The sequence below is a fragment of the Lasioglossum baleicum genome, chromosome 13 (genome assembly GCF_051020765.1).
Source record: "Lasioglossum baleicum chromosome 13, iyLasBale1, whole genome shotgun sequence".
Lineage (NCBI taxonomy): Eukaryota > Metazoa > Arthropoda > Insecta > Hymenoptera > Halictidae > Lasioglossum > Lasioglossum baleicum.
Window position 1 is genome coordinate 2,166,106 of NC_134941.1, and position 16,527 is coordinate 2,182,632.

The 16,527-nt window shown below is 34.2% G+C and overlaps 1 protein-coding gene across 12 annotated transcripts in view; it reads right to left on the minus strand.

Moving 5' to 3' along the window:
* The window catches only part of LOC143215469 (lachesin), a 653,313-nt gene that overhangs the window by 587,881 nt on the left and 48,905 nt on the right, over positions 1 to 16,527 (minus strand). For 7 of the 12 annotated variants that reach the window (XM_076437607.1, XM_076437609.1, XM_076437606.1 and 4 more), the window contains exon 2: positions 12,942 to 13,110. The exons of the other annotated variants lie outside the window; for them this stretch is intronic. The gene's annotated coding sequence lies outside the window, so the exon portion shown is untranslated. The remainder of the gene's footprint in view (positions 1 to 12,941; positions 13,111 to 16,527) is intronic. 12 annotated transcript variants of the gene reach the window in all.

Consider the following 16,527-nt stretch of genomic DNA (forward strand, 5'->3'; position numbering starts at 1 on the left):
AACGACTTTGTTACATTAAAAACAACATTACAGCATTCTTGAATTTTTAACATCTTTTCCCATTTTTAACCGTCTTCGAAAAAGGAGGAGGTTACTCAATTCGATCTGTATGTGCTTTTTTTTCGTTTTTTTTTATTATTCCATACACCGATACACTAGATGGATGGACCAATCAGGACGAAACTATTTTTGAATTATTACAAATTAAAAAATTAGAAACTTCTATTTTAAATTGAAAACATGTTTTGTTTTTATCTGTAAAAATTCGAAATCGGTTTAAACCGGTTTCATGGAGAAGTTAAAATTCGAAAACCGGTTTTCTGAAAAGTCGGTTTTTGTATAAACCCTATTGCTGTCTTTATGTCTTATATTCAATGGCTCAGCGAATTGACTTCAGTGAGTTTCGAGTTTTTGTATATTCCCGTTTACAAATGTTGTTTCGATGTATATGTTTTAAGCTGTGATGCAATTTAAAAGAAAGACACGAAATACGGCAGTTTGAATGCACGACGAATCCATTCAACGGAAAATTTTTCCTCGATACGTTCTATTTTGCCGAGCGTATAATAAATTGACGCCGCATTCGAAATTGGGAGAGCGACGAAATCACGGTCGAGTCGTAATTCACGCACTGGTCGTTGTGGAGATGCGAAAACGAGAGCACGTTTTACAATTACATTCGCGCCCGTTTCTCTCTGCTCTCCGGTGCAATCGATCGAACGTTCCATTCCACTCTAAACGATCCGAATTAATGGAAATGACGCGACCTATATGTAAGCACTCGGAAAAATAATCGCATGACTAGCAGATGGCTGCTTTCAACGAAAGATGTATGGAATCTCCAATCTATAAGTTACAACAAGAACCTTCGTGCCTTCAAACTTCAAGCAATTTACTTTCCACTGATCAAATTTACAAACTTAGTACTTATCGCATAAATGTTTGTGCATCGAAGAGATTGTGGCCAATAATGGGAACGCATACGATATGAAATCGCAAACATTACCGACGTTATTCGTATTAATGTTTGGACGCTGTCGCACTGGATTATTGTTGTTTCATACACTGCGTACTTACAATACGCTTATCGAATTCATAATTTTGAAATGGTGTGTAACATGTGTTGTTTTAGTTTAAAAATACATTGCGTTAATATATTTATGTGTTTTACGCATAATGACAGATAATGAAAGTTTTATTTTACACTATAACTAATTCAATTAAATTATTTAAATAAAAAGAATTTTTAATATACCACGTTCTTAAAACGGACTAAATAGTATAAAACAATTATTCCTCGCCCCGTACAGATTCCTACCCCCATACAGATAGTCCTGAAAATTTGTGATTGTGAATTTTTAATAGCTATGAAAATACTTGTAAGGTTTTAAACGAAAAACGTGGGACGCATGCCATACATAATACATGTCACTAACAATTTTATTGCACTTCAAATGATACGAACTGCTGTGTGCGATTTTTCTCAACGGCAGCTACTCTCTACACTCCTTACTATTATCTTGCGCCCCACGTTTCTCGTTTTAAATCTTACAACTATTTTCGTAGCTATTAAAAATTCACAATCACAAATTTTCGTGTACAAAGTCTACCTTGGATGAAATCTTTCTAACTTCATAAAAAGAGGATAGAAGGATGGACGGATCTAACAGCTACTTCTCTCGCGTCTTGTCAGTGGAACAAGTGACAAACATCACACAATGTTCTTAATTTAAAGCAGCTTTAAACTACAGATGATAAATATTACTCAAATATTTATTAGAAGAATGTATTTTGTTATTTATGTGATATTATACTACCGTGTTACAATTGAAGGGGTGGATGGATAAGGGTGTCAAGTAACAAATTGTTTGTTTTCTGTAAAAAGGTTTTTAGCGAGGTATGTTGTCCTTCTTTTATGAATGAAGATAATAACACAAATCAATTACATATATATTGTTATGGTTAATCTCGAATCCAAAAAAATATAATAATTATCTTTGTTCATCGAAAAAGGACAACATATTTTGTTAAAAACTCTTTTACAGAAAACGAACTTGACACCTTTATCCATACACCCCTTCAATTAATAAAATGTAATAAATAGAAAAGTGATTTGTTGCTGTATGCCTAGATACGTAGTTTGCTTCTGTACGCTCGTATATTTCGAATTCTAATCCGCGTTAATGGGTACGCAGTAATTACAGCATGGCTCTTTTTTGACCGCAGTAATACGTACGAATTCAATGATTGAATGTTTGAAAAAGTTGACGACCATGTGGCATACACTATGCAGTTCAACATACGTTGACTCGTGTACAAAGTCTACCTTGGATGAAATCTCTTTAACTGCATAAAAAGAGGGTAGAAAGCTGGGAGGATTTAACAGCTACTTCTCTCGCATCTTGTCAGCGGAGCGAGTGACAAACACAACACGACCACTCTCTGTGTTTAGAGAGATTTCGCGCTGCAGGTGCCTTAATGAGCAAAAGCTTTGACAACGTGGTATGCAAAAATGCAATGGAATAACTACGAATGAAGAATAAACAGTTTATTGGGTCGTGTCTATGCGGCTGACACGCTATGTAACAAGAGCAACAGTGAAAAAGTAATTTTCCATCAGGCAAAGGTTATTTACAAGTTATTCGCTGAATTTTTATCTGGACAATTCGGCTCATCGACTTCAGTTTTCCATAGAATGTTTATTAGATCTTGCTGTCGTGTAGCCATAGTCAGAATGTGATGTATGTATGTATATTGTGATATAGAAATATTGTATTTGTATAGTATTTCTAATCTGGAAGTAAATATCTTTCATGCATACTTTACGAATAACGATAATATTATTGAAAAATGTTCTACCTGAATTGCAACAGACGAGAGTGAAATAAAAACTTATTTTCCTTTTTAATGTATATAATGGGTGGAAAATAATATAACAGTATTTTAAAATTCTTCTAATGTTTTTACTTTTCCAAATTACATCTACTCATTTTTGGTATAAATGCATAAAATCCGCTGTCCAGTAATTAAATATGTGTGCGTGTGTTTATTTTAATTATACCGCGGTATACACGCCTCAATTAGTACGTGAAGTTTTCAGCATGTGTATAACTTATATGGATCAACAAAGCACATATTTTAAATTTTCATTACGGACTCAAATAAAATAGTTGACATGGAAAAATAAAGAAGGCACTTTTTGAAACTATTTGATTGGAGCCCCTAATAAAAATCTCTACCAATTGCAATTACTTCGAAATCTGTTTTGCACATCATTTAGTAAATCAATGCTCTTAATTGCTCAAAAAACCCAACTTGTTTGGTCCAAGTTTAAAAAGGTGATTTCGATTTAAAGGACGTTCAAATACTTTCAAGGGTCACTGTATAAGTGAAAACTATACCAAAATGGCATACCGATATGATTAGTCCCTTGTTGACCCGATGACTGCGGGAAAGGCATAGTTAGTTCGAGTCTTACTCGGACCAATTAAATTCGAACCGGCTCGAAAGAGGCTCGGGCTTTTCGAGCCAATCATAACTTCGAGCCATCTCGAACGGCTTCATTATCCATCATAACCGATAGATAGGAATGTATAGTTAGTGGAACAGCTAGAACAGCCTAGTGAAATTAGTTCTATGAGAGAAATGTTAGAATGTTGTTAGAATGGAGTCTAACCATGTTTCATATTCAGTCCGAATATGCTTCATCGTCAATTTAGTGCAGGAATACTACAATGGATTGCAAACAATTGTATCTTGTATATTTAAGATTCATTTGATTTTCTACTTCCTAAAATCAATTTGTTTCTACATAAATAGTTTCTTTGAAACGACCAATATACATAAATAATTGTGAAATTAGTTTTACGAAATGGTTCCATTGTTAGAATGGAGTCTAACCATATTTCATATTCAGTCCGAATATGCTTCATTATCGATTTAGTGCAGAAATCTTCATTTTAGGAATGGATTGATTTTTAAAATGAAATTACTAAGCACTGATTTATTTCTGTCGATAATACTACAATGGATTGCAAATAATTGTATCTTGTATATTTAAGATTCATTTGACTTTCTACTTCCTAAAATCAATTTGTTACCAAATACATAGTTTCTTTAAATCGACCAATATACATAAATAATTGCTTATTTGATTTCCTCAAATGACGGTTTATAACGCATTATAGTTATCCATTTTCTTGGCCAAAAGACGCGTCAATTTTTTAAATTAGTTTTTAAATTACCTTTGTGTTTTGTGTATACAGGGTACTAGTTTTCTCTAAAAAAAAAATGGTTGGTTAATGCGTTCACTGTCCCCTGGTTCCGGACAGAAAGGTTTCCTCTATCGTCAGACAGTACAAATCTCAATGTGTTTTCCTATTTCTATTATTGTTTATTATTTTGGTTTCACTGGAAAAAGGTGCATCTAAACACATGAATAATAGCTTACAAATTAAGATTAATAAGTTGAAACCAAGAGAGATAAACCTACAACAGGAAACTCTCTGCGTAGTATGCTTGGAAAGCAACGGAGATCTATTCGTGATCACTGTAAATTATACTGAACCTGTACCGAGTTAAGTTAGTAAGTTTTACTGTGTTCGGTACTTAATGATCTCTCTATTATTATTACACTGCGGATCTTTACACATTTATAGCAAAATTAAGGATATGAAATTCAAAATTGTTGAAAAATTTCTAAAATTGAAGATGTCAATATATAATTTCTCCTCTCTATTCAAATCGTTAAGGGAAGAAATAATATTCAATTTAGTTACTATTTCTTGCAATCGATGCAGACCATTTTTATTTTGCATAAAAATCCGCAGTCTAATTATTATAATGTTCATTATTTTGTCCCCTTAATTGGATTTCTAATATTGTTAACTTGTAAATAATGTAGAATACAAAGAATAAAACATTGCTTTTTCTAATTTATTTAAGAAAAACCGTCCAGCCCTAGGGGAACTCCCCCTACATTTTCTCTTATTTGAACAAAATATCCAGTAGTGTTTAAAAAGCAATATTTTACATATCCGTTTAACTCTTATCTAAAATCTTCACAGAGGCTTCACGTAGACTCTCGTTTACTCGAAGCATTGGAGGGCAAAAGTTCATATGCAAAACTTAATCGTTCATATGTATAATTGGAGTTCTCCGATTTTCCTCGCTATCTCTGACTTTTCGCTTAAATAACGAAAGTTCATCTTCGGATATGCCAATATCGTAAAATTATAACGGTAGTGTAATTTCAACCATTTTAAAATAAATTTCTAAAGGTACGCCGTTCGGCTCGCATTTACACAAGTTTACTCTACATTAAAATTAAAACATTTTCTGCACTAATGGCTTTCCTGTATAGATTTAATACGATCCTATTATTTTGTATTAAACGGAACGATGGAATGTATAATTGATTTTATCTTGTTATACTCCACAAAACGTGATATGTATCGTTTTCATTTTACTGTCATCCATTCGCATCCAATGCGACGTAAACGCACGTTTTGTAACACACGCATGTATAAATCGTTTATCAATTTCGTAATTTCGAGAAGAATTGACTGGATATTCGGTCGCTGCGACAACCCTGTTTTATTACGTATAGATTTTACCATGAATTAATGAAAAATGAGAACAGAATTTCAACGCAAATAAGACACAAGTGTAAAGAACGTAAAAAGTAAATATGAAAAGAATTAGCCATGATTTCAAAAAAATGCTCATAAAAAAATTGATTTCATTTTGTCGAGGTTCCGATAACAACTATTTATTCGTGTTGTTTACCATCTCTTCAGAAATTCTACCGCAATCCATTATATGAATGTAGGTATTAATACTCTACCGCATATTCTTTTATTTATTCACACAGTCTGTGCGCCACATATCCCTGATATTGTTAACAAAATACGTAATGGAATATTGTACATGTTTGTACATATGCATTGTTTGTATATCAGTCCGCGGCAACCGATGCTGCGTAAGCAAAAAGTTTTGTGGCGATTTTTAATGAATGGCGGGTTACAAAATATGTTAGTATTTTCTTACACGGAATATAGAGTCATATTCATTAGCGTAGTTATTTACAGTCGGTGTACAAAGTATTCGTACACCTTTTAAAAACCAATAAACTTTTTAAAATTGGACTCGGCAGCTTGAGTTTTTCTGAGACGTTAGATGGGTTAGTTTACTAGCTAATGTGTAAATAATTTTTTTTGTAATTGTTATTGGTCGCAATGACGAAGGGAACAGTAAAGACCACGATTTTTAAATTTTTTATCTGTGCCCGTAATGAAAATTTAAAACATGTATTTTGTAAATCTAAGTAAGTTATAGTATATATGTACAAAGTTTCATTGAAATTGGTTGACGGATAAAGAAGCTATGGGCATTGTAAGATGTAAAAATCTTTGAATTTACGGTTTGCGATTCATTTAAATCGCAGATTCTTACGATTTTTGCCATTTTCAATCAATTAGATTTCGTAACATCCTTGATCGATTTCGATGAAACTTTGTACAAGTATATAACTTACTTAGACCTACCAAAGGCTCCTTCTAAATTTTTATTACAGGTACAGATAAACAATTTAAAAATCGTGACATTTACTATTTTCTTCGCAATTGCGACCAATAACAATTTAAAAAAAAATTATTTACACATTAGCTAGTAAATTAATCCTTCTAACGTCTGAAAAGAAACTCAAGCTGTTGGGCCCAATTTTGAAAAAGTAATTCGATTTTTTAATGTGTACGAATACTTTGTACACCGACTGTACATGTATATTCATATTTATAAAAGCAAAGTCGACCTATTTATTTCGTTTACACGTCAAAACACAACAAGTAAATTCGTTGAACGCTCCTTTAAAACGATTCAATTTTTATTTGCAACATTTTTAACATTTCAAAAATTCTATACGTTCGTCTGTGCAATTTAGAATATTACTGTGAGCGACTGTGTGTGGTGGGTTACCTGATACAGTAGGACCTCGATTAACCGGCTTGATCGGGAGATAAACAGCCCGGATAAATTAAGGCCCGATGGATATAATCGAGACCCGAGGAAAAATAAAGCAGTTGCTGTATCACCCATGCTCCCATGAAGAGTGCAAGGGGCTTAACAATTAAGTAACACATGTCGAAACGCACTTCGGGTATGATGTTTCGATTCATTGAGGAAAGCGAATGTAGGAAATAGCTGTGAACGTTGCCAAGTCCATTTTGTCGTGCATCGATCGCAAAGACAGTGCCAGATTTTGCATCTCGTGTGATTGGAAGGATTAACGAACAGCACAAGCTACATGCAAAAATTGTGTTTTCATTTGATCCCACTACTAAGATTACTTTTTCGAATTTATTTAGGAATTGTTCGAGTGCTGTATATCTGTTTAACGATTAAACAGGGTTAACAGGATTAAACATAATCAACTCTGTCAATATAGTATTAGGTTGGAAAGATAGTTCTTGCGGTTTCTATTATAAAATCAAAATAACAAAAACCGTAAGAACTTTCTTTCCGACCTAATATAAGCGTGCTGTCTTTAATTTCTCATGCTATGTTGTGATACAGATGTTGTTGTCGCGACTAATTTGCATAAGAAAAATGTGTATTACATAATCGGTTTTGACGCATTGGCAATGCGGAGCCGAAGAACAATTGATATACAGGGTGGGCTGGAAATCGTACTACAGTCGGGCAGGGGGTGATTCTGCATGAAAGAGTAAGAAAAAAATTCGGTATAACATTTATATTATACATGTAGGAATCGAAGCAGCTCATGGCAACACGCGAACAAACGCCATACGCGACAAGCGAACGTAGAGAACAAACACGAGACGAAACAAATGCAAAACGCAACGCCAGAGCAACGTTCGAAAGAACGAACGAGACGACAGTCTTTCATTGATGATCGAACTGTGTGGTTCGAATCCATTGTACGCGCATTCAACCTCTCATTTTAGTACTTATTAAATTTATTTCATACGATTAAAAAGCTGTGAGTTAGACCGTTACCCAGTCCCAACTCTACAAACATTTATATTATATGCAGCGAATATGTATAACACGTGCTATTCCATAGGAATCATCTGACGCGTCTGACCATGATCAACCAATTCTACTTCCTGCATACACTCAGTGAAATAAGTCTCCGTACATCCTCTAAAACAGAATAACTTTTTTATAATTGTACCAAACGATCTGATTGTTTGTAAGCAATTAGAAGCATTGGTTTACTAGATGACGTGCAAAAAAGATTTTCCAAAAATTACAATTGATCAGGTTACATGCAAAAATAAAGAAAGCATGCTTTAAAACTTTTTTATTTGGGTCCCGAATGAAAATTTAAAATATATGTTTTGTAGATCTATGTTAGTTATACACGCGCTGAAAATTTCATCGAAATCGGTTTACACAGGAAAAAACGACACGCATCGAAAGATGTATGATTCTGTGGAATTTGATACTAAATTGATTAATGATTAACTTCATCAATCGATTGAATCGGTCTCCGATTCTTTGATGATTTCTTTTTTTAATCATCGATTGACGATTAACTGCATCAATCGATTGAATCAGTCTCCGATTTTTCGATGATTTCTTTTTTTAATCAACTTTTGACGATTTCAATGAATACCTTTTTTAATCGTACACATTAATCAATCAATCTTGATTAAAATTTTAATCGATTAATGCCCAACTCTGATCTAGAGTCGGTGAAAACTGCGTCGATGAAACCTGTCGATGATTTCCATAAGACCCAAACGGTTATCGAGAGCGTTTTTTTGCCATATCTTGACAGATCTCTGAAGAAACGTCGGATGGACTCCATTCTGTTCATAAAAATTTTTTGCATTGCTTGTGGGAAGCAGGAATAGCATAAAAATTGATTTCATCCATTATCGACTTTGTTACATTAAAAACAACATTACAATATTCCCCAATTTTAAAAATCTTTTACCGTTTTATATTTCACCCAACCAATTTCTTGATAAATGCATAAAGATCTGCAATCTACACGTAACATTAAATGAACCGCGATCATTGGAACATTATTTACTGTATTATGTGAGAGGTAAATTTTCGGTCGAACATGAGTTTTAGAAGTATGGGGTATACAGACAGATTAATCGAAATATATAACGTTTTAATGGTAGGTCGCTGGCACGAGAGATCATCTACGCAAATATATGGATACACCACCTACTCTTGAATCTGTCTTCGTATTAACTTCTAACGATGTCGCCTGGAAAAAGCGAGTTTCCCTAATGAAATATTAACGACCTAGAAGATATGGGTGTGCTCGGGAGTTTATGCTGTCTAGCAAATACTTCTCGCCATCTTAAATTATTTATCTCAACTCCTTTCTTCATCGTCTTCATTCGATAAACTAACAGTAGTTTCATTGATCTGGCTTCAAGCTTAATAAATCGTTTTCATATATGTATGTACATGACCTAACTGCGTTACCTTATTTTCCGACTTGACTGTATCTCACATGAAAGTGCTGTTAGCGAGTACCACTTTAGTATACTTACTAGTTCGGGAAACTATGGGGAAACTACTTCGAAGAACGAGATATTATACAAAGAAGGAGATATTATACGTTGCCATATTCATGGTATGTTATATGGCAACATAGAAAGAAATAGTGATCTTCAAAGGTAAGGTTCACATGATCATATCACATATGTAGGTATACCTACATATCTACACCATTCACAATTAGATACTTTTAGTGAATTTCCTTTGAGGATTCGATCCCCTAGAAGTTCCACGTGGATGTCAGCGATGATTGGATAGATAAGTGTTTGTATGACTGCGCCGGATACCTGTTCCTAACAGCTGCTCTGGAAGAAGTAGGAGTTACAAACCAGGCAATGGTGGAACAAATGAAAGAGATTTTCTTGTATTTAATTCTGGATAATGCCCGTACAATCATCGATAAAAATGTTTCTGGGAAGAAGGTGTACGTGAAAGCTCACTCGAATGTTATATATCAGTTTAGTGTTTACTCTTTTCTAATTAAATAAACAGTTTCAACTAAAAACACTGCAGCTTCAATACCGTTTTTTTCCCTTTTCTCGTGACTTTCACTATTGGCAAATCTATGAGATTTGTAATCAAATAAAATATTTTATTTTTAAAGTTGTACGCACGCGCGCGCACGCAAACACTTTAAAATAAATAGGATTATTTACTCTTTAATATCTAAAATACTATTTTACCCAGCTCTGCATCTCATTTATATTTTAAGTTGTGCATTTTGAAGTTAACTCCTCTAAAAGTCCTTCGACTTTTGATAGTCCCTTTTAAGAATCGACGGTGACCTCGAAACTTCGAAAAACATAACTAGACTGCGGATTTTATGCATTTATGACGAAAATGGACACGTACAATTTAAAGCAGCGGACGAATTAAGAAGATTTGAAGACATTAGTGTTTTAATTTGAGCTAACTAAGACAATTAAAAGAAGAAATGAATTTCTATTTGGCTTCTGTGTCTTGCAATCAATGCAAACATTTTTTATTTTGCATAAAGATCCGCAGTCTAAACATAACCATGAGAAACAAAACTTTCCTATCACAGTAATCACCATTCGGTATCGAACATTTTCTTCCTGAAACATTTTCTGGGATTACTAATAACTATATTTCATATTTTAGGTGAAAGTCTTAAGTGACTCACCCTGTATATTATAACAGATAAACACATATCTACCTGCAATATATGTATACAATAAAGAGAGAGAGAGTATGAATTCCAATTTAAAACTTCAAAGTTGATCTTTGTAGGCCATTTTAAGCTGATCTCGAGGTTGAATAAATAACAGCTTAAAGTCACTCTCGCGAAACCATACAACTTTTATCTAAAGCATTTTTGCATATCACTTATTTTCGAGATATTTTCCCTGGTAATATAAAATGGGATATCCTGTATAAGTAGTGCCCGCTTAAATTGTCCTAAAATTGGTACGGTTAAAATACGATTCAGCCCCAGTCTTCTTCCACCATACATTTTGTCTTGACCACTGATCCTCGCCATAGTGTCGTCTGATAAAGAGTTGTCTCCCACTCTACCCTTCCCCTTCTACGATTCCTATTCCCCCATTTTCCAGCGACGAGCTTCCGCCACTACCCGGTCACGTGACGCGTTTCGTCTCTCTCGTATCTACATGTGTCGCAATGTCACGTGACTAATGCCGCAGTGACAGAGAGAGAGAGAGAGAGAGAGAGAGGGTAACTGTATTCACACACTTCATTTTTTCTGGTCGGACGACATTGGCTCTGACAACTACATCCCTTTGTCAATGAATGGAAAACATTATCTTGTTACACGAGAGAATTTTACTTTCGGTCTCAAATTATGCAAGTACATACATATATGTAATACGCATACATGGCTATTATATGTTATCATCAGACTGCGGATCTTTACGCATTTATGGCGTACAAAATGTTCAAAAAATATTAGAACGCAAGATTCAATCGAATTTGGTACGATTTTTATTAATTTCGTATCTACAAAAGCCATTGACACTGACAGTAATATTCTATTTGATTCCATTTTCTTAAAGATTAATTATAAAAGTTAAAAATTGCATAAATATCCGCAGTCTGGTTATCATATTTATTTCGACCTCTCTTTTAACGTTCATACTTACAAACACTAATACAAGTATCCCCTTGTTGTACCATTTTCTTTAGAGCTACAGTGATTAAAACGTCTTTATCCCCACAAATGTCATAGATGGGAAAAGAAAATTTATATTTTTTGTATGGCTACATTTATTTGAATACTTCGATATTAATTAAAAACGAATCTTTATTAAAGTAAACTTTATTAAAATCTTCATGACGAGTCTGACTCGTTAAAATACGGCAAGGAGTTAATACTACGACCAGCCATACTAATTTTAAGCAATATATTTCATTATTTCACAGATTGTAATGATTGATTATACGTATAACGTATATGTATACTTGGCAGGAAAAGGTGTTTCTTTCAACGAACCTCATTACGCAACTGTTTTTACTTGTAAAAGACCGGAAAAATTAAAATACGATTAACAAGTTAAACAGCAAAACTTTCATTTCGCTTCGAAATTGCTTGCTCATAATTATTCGCCTCAATTACCATCGCAAAGGAATCTTACGTGAAGTCGAAACTTTCCGACAAAATTTTTCAGGATAATCGTACGAAAATGAAATGAATCAACGAATACAGTATCAGTAATTTGGAATATCTTTTTTATTTTATCATTTACAGATGTAGATAGTAAGTGTAATAAATAATAATCTGTAAATTATTCTAAAACAGAATTAATCTTTTAGTTTTTTAGAAGCATAAGTGAAATATACTGTGACAGTCATTGGACTACAGATTTTATGCATTTATGGTGAAAATGAATAGGTGATATACAAACTGTAAAGACATCAGAAGAATTTGAAAGAATTATTGCATTATTTTCGACTTATGCATATAATATTATTATTATATAGTATATATTATGATATATTTTTTTAACTTTTTTGTTTCTGAGAAATAATTTAGAAAATTTCGATTTTGTTAATTTTAAAATTTCACTTCTTTGAAAAGTTAAAAAGATTAATTTACTAGATAATGTGCTAAACACATTTTAAAAAATTGCAATTCGTTGGACTCGCGAGAAAACTACTAAATGCTGTGTAGGACGTAAAAACATAAAAGCAATAAGCATTAATTTCAAGAATATTTTATAGTTATTAGAGTTTCGAAATGTGCGTGATGTTTTCTAAGTAGTAGTGCAACTTTTGAAAATAGATGAATCTACAGTAAAGTTCCACACTTCGATGAATTTCACACTCAACTCTTCCAAATATGAAAGCTGTTACGTGCACCAGAGTTTTGAGCTCACGCACATGCGTACGCATGTAGGTATGTACATATATCTACGTACCCGTACAGCTCGATTTGGCATTTGGCGGTTCTGTTGCATTGAACGGTACGAATGTCCAGAATAGACTACGTCGCCAGTGTTGAATACTCCTGCTGACGTCATTCATATTGCCACACTACAGTAAGTAGCCGTTCAGTAAGTAGGAGCTCTTTAGGCGAGAGCCTGGGACCTGGAACGCCACGAGTTCGCAAGCATTACTCAGCCGCACACGTCCCTACTCTGTCGTCTAGGAAAAATGTATACATCGTATACTACGCGGTGTTGTGTACGGCCCAGCGTCACATACACGAACGAACGGTGTATGCTTGGCTGTTCGGTAAAAGTGAAGCTTTCGAAGGACCCAAGCTTCTACCTTACCGAGCCACCACTCTATGTAGGGTAAACTGTACTACAGGGTGACAAGAAATAACGGAGTTAAACATTTCTTATTATAATTCTGTCAAATCGACGAATTTTTAAAAACCAAATGATAACAACCATAACATATAGACCTTTAGTATTCATATATTTAAGAAGTTTCGAAGTGGCCACCCTTTGAGCCGAGGCTCAAACGTGTTTTGAAATTTTCGGCTATCGGCCGCAGCTCTTCTGGCGTCATTCGGTCCCACACCCGGCGCAGAGATTTTTTCAGCGACTCGAAACTTTTATGGGGTTGAGCACAGGCCCTGGCCTCCAAAATCGACCAAACGCTGGAGTTCATAGAGTTGAGATCAGGTGAGTACGCCGGCCATTCCGCAGATGTGATGAAACCTGGAAAATGGGATTTGCTACGGTTTTCGTGGATCAAGGGGTCAAAATCAACCAAGAAGTGTATCGACGGGACATTCTCGAAGCCGTCGTACTTCTGTGGGCCCAACAGCACCTCGGCGATCCGGAATGGACGTTACTGCAGGATTCCGCGCCGGCCCACAGGGCGAAAACGACTCAGGAGTGGTGCATAGCCCCTTTTCCAGGTTTCATCACATCTGTGGAATGGCTGCCGTACTCACCGAATCTCAACCCGATGGACTACAGCGTGTGGTCGATTTTGGAAGCCAGGGCTGTGCTCGGCCCCATAAAAATTTGGAGTCATTGAAAAAATCTCTGTACCAGGAGGTGGACCGGATGACGCCAGAAGAGCTGCGGCCCATTGCCGAATATTTCAAGACACGTTTGAGCCTCTGTATCGGCGCAAAGGGTGGCTATTTCGAAACTTCTTAAATATATGAATACTAAAGGTCCACATGTTATGGTTGTTATTATTTGGTTTTTCAAAATTCGTCAATTTGACAGAATTATAATAAGAAATGATTAACTCCGTTATTTCTTGTCACCCTGTATTGCTGGCACTGCAGTAGTTATTGGCACTTTTGAATTATCGGTAAAAAGTTTCTTCATATTTTAATGCAGAAATGGATCAAGCATTTTCCATATTTTAAATGAAGTTTATTAAATCGAGTATGTGCCGTTTTGATCGACCACCTTTCAAAACGCTTGAACCAACTTTGTGCCACACGTACTAATATTGTATCACGTCCATAAACATCACTTTGTTTTACCAGCTTGAGTCGCATTCTTTCCTTTTGTGTACTAAAGTTTTAAAATCTATCGAATTTCTTCCTTGTTTTCACTTATTTTCCAGACGGAATAACTTTTGAATAAATAAACAAATATTACAATTTCTTGTTTGTAATTAGTAATCACTCTATGACATGTCACCTTTCAGACGTACTCAAGTAATGCCACATCCGATTAATATTAACAGAGTTATGACATGGTAACATCATCTATCGAGATAATAAACTTTTTCCCCAACCCAATATGAAGAATTCCTGGTATACAAAATCATTTTTTGTTGCTTCTTATTTATATTTCAAAGCAACGTTGTAAGTTTCCGTAACAGAGTTTAAGTACGACTGTCAGCAAATGTGCCAATGACTGTACTATGTACTATTTGTCCTACGATTGTTATTCACTGAATATATTTTATAATAAAAGACTTATGACTCGTAAAACTGTTTGATTTCGCTGAAAAATATGTATTAGCTTATAATAATAGAAAGTTAAGCTCGTTTAAACATTTCAAAAAAAGATAAAAAGATTTTTATTATGATTTGGCTTACAATTAGGGTGCCAATCATTGTACAGTTTACCCTATTGAAAATGTATCGTGACCTGCAATTTTTCTTCACACTTCCTGTTAGGCAACGGATAACCATGTCGTAATTTAGACTGTGGATCTTTATCCTATGTCTTTTTAATACAGCGTTAAACAACGTATGTCTATGTAAGATTTCCTACTTGTTTAGACTTATAGAATATACTGACAAAGTGTTAAACACATTAAACCTGGGATACATTATGAATTAACTGTAAACCTGTACAAATACACAGTGCGGGTGAATTAGACAACTCTGCTACGTGGACAAATATATTTAATTATTGAATTATCAATTTATTCGTATTTTAAAGAGAGATGCGATTAAGAACAAAACTTCTTTAAAATAATATTTTCTTGATGATAGACTTCAGTTAAGCTGAAGGTAACATTAAATGTAATATTTATCGTCTAAAATATTTTTCAGTGTTGTGAAGGTAGTCTATTTAATTATTTTTTTGCATTTTTATACAGCACACTAACTAAGCTGATTAGGTAACATCGCTTTATAGTTCTTTTTATATATTTATAGTTTGCTTTATATACTTTCTGCTCTTATTTTCATTATAAATGGTAATATTTTTTGAGATCCAAATTTTCTTAACATGTTTCTTATTCTCCTTATTTAGTACTTAATTACTAGGTACAATGTTGGTATCAGAATGAATCTTGGAGAAGCATTTTATGGAGTGAATAAGAAATAATGAGTGGCTACTATACGATCTAAATTAGCCTAGTTTTAGCCTCTTTCACGGGCTGCTGGTTCAGTCATTCGATCGCAGTCTGTATGGTCGGCTGACTAAAGAAGCGGGCTTACGCTGAAACACTCTCATTTATAACTTTTAATTGAGTGGGAAACTTTCGGGCAGGATTCGACCAATCGCCGGGATGCACAGCATTATTTGACCAGAATTATTCGACTTCGATCAAGTATCGACGGTATTGCAGTTTAGTTCTGAAAAAGAATTTCTCTGATAGAAAATTTCCTACAACATATTTATAACAGCAGTTCTTAACACTGATAGAAGTATAATATGCAACATTATCTGGAATGAATATTTACTATAGGTAATGTTGGAATCCGGGCAACACTGAATGTATAAATTACAGTTTTAAATATCAGTTTTATTTAACACTATTCTTAAAATGATAAAGAATGAATAAATCGACTGTCTCGTTAGAGAGAATTCGATTGGTTAAAATCGATGGATTGAATACTACTGTGATATTAAACATTATTTTATCGTTTGTTTTCCCTATGAAACCTTTACCAACGAATTAATAATCTTTTTCCAATAAAGGGGAGACTTAATAGGATAAACTTGGAGAATTTTTAATTAAATCCGTTTCCCATAAAATCAAATAAAAAAGATTTACTTGTACTTCTACATACAGGGTGAGTCACTTAATATTCTTACTGGAAATTTCTTCGTTTAACGATTCTAGAAA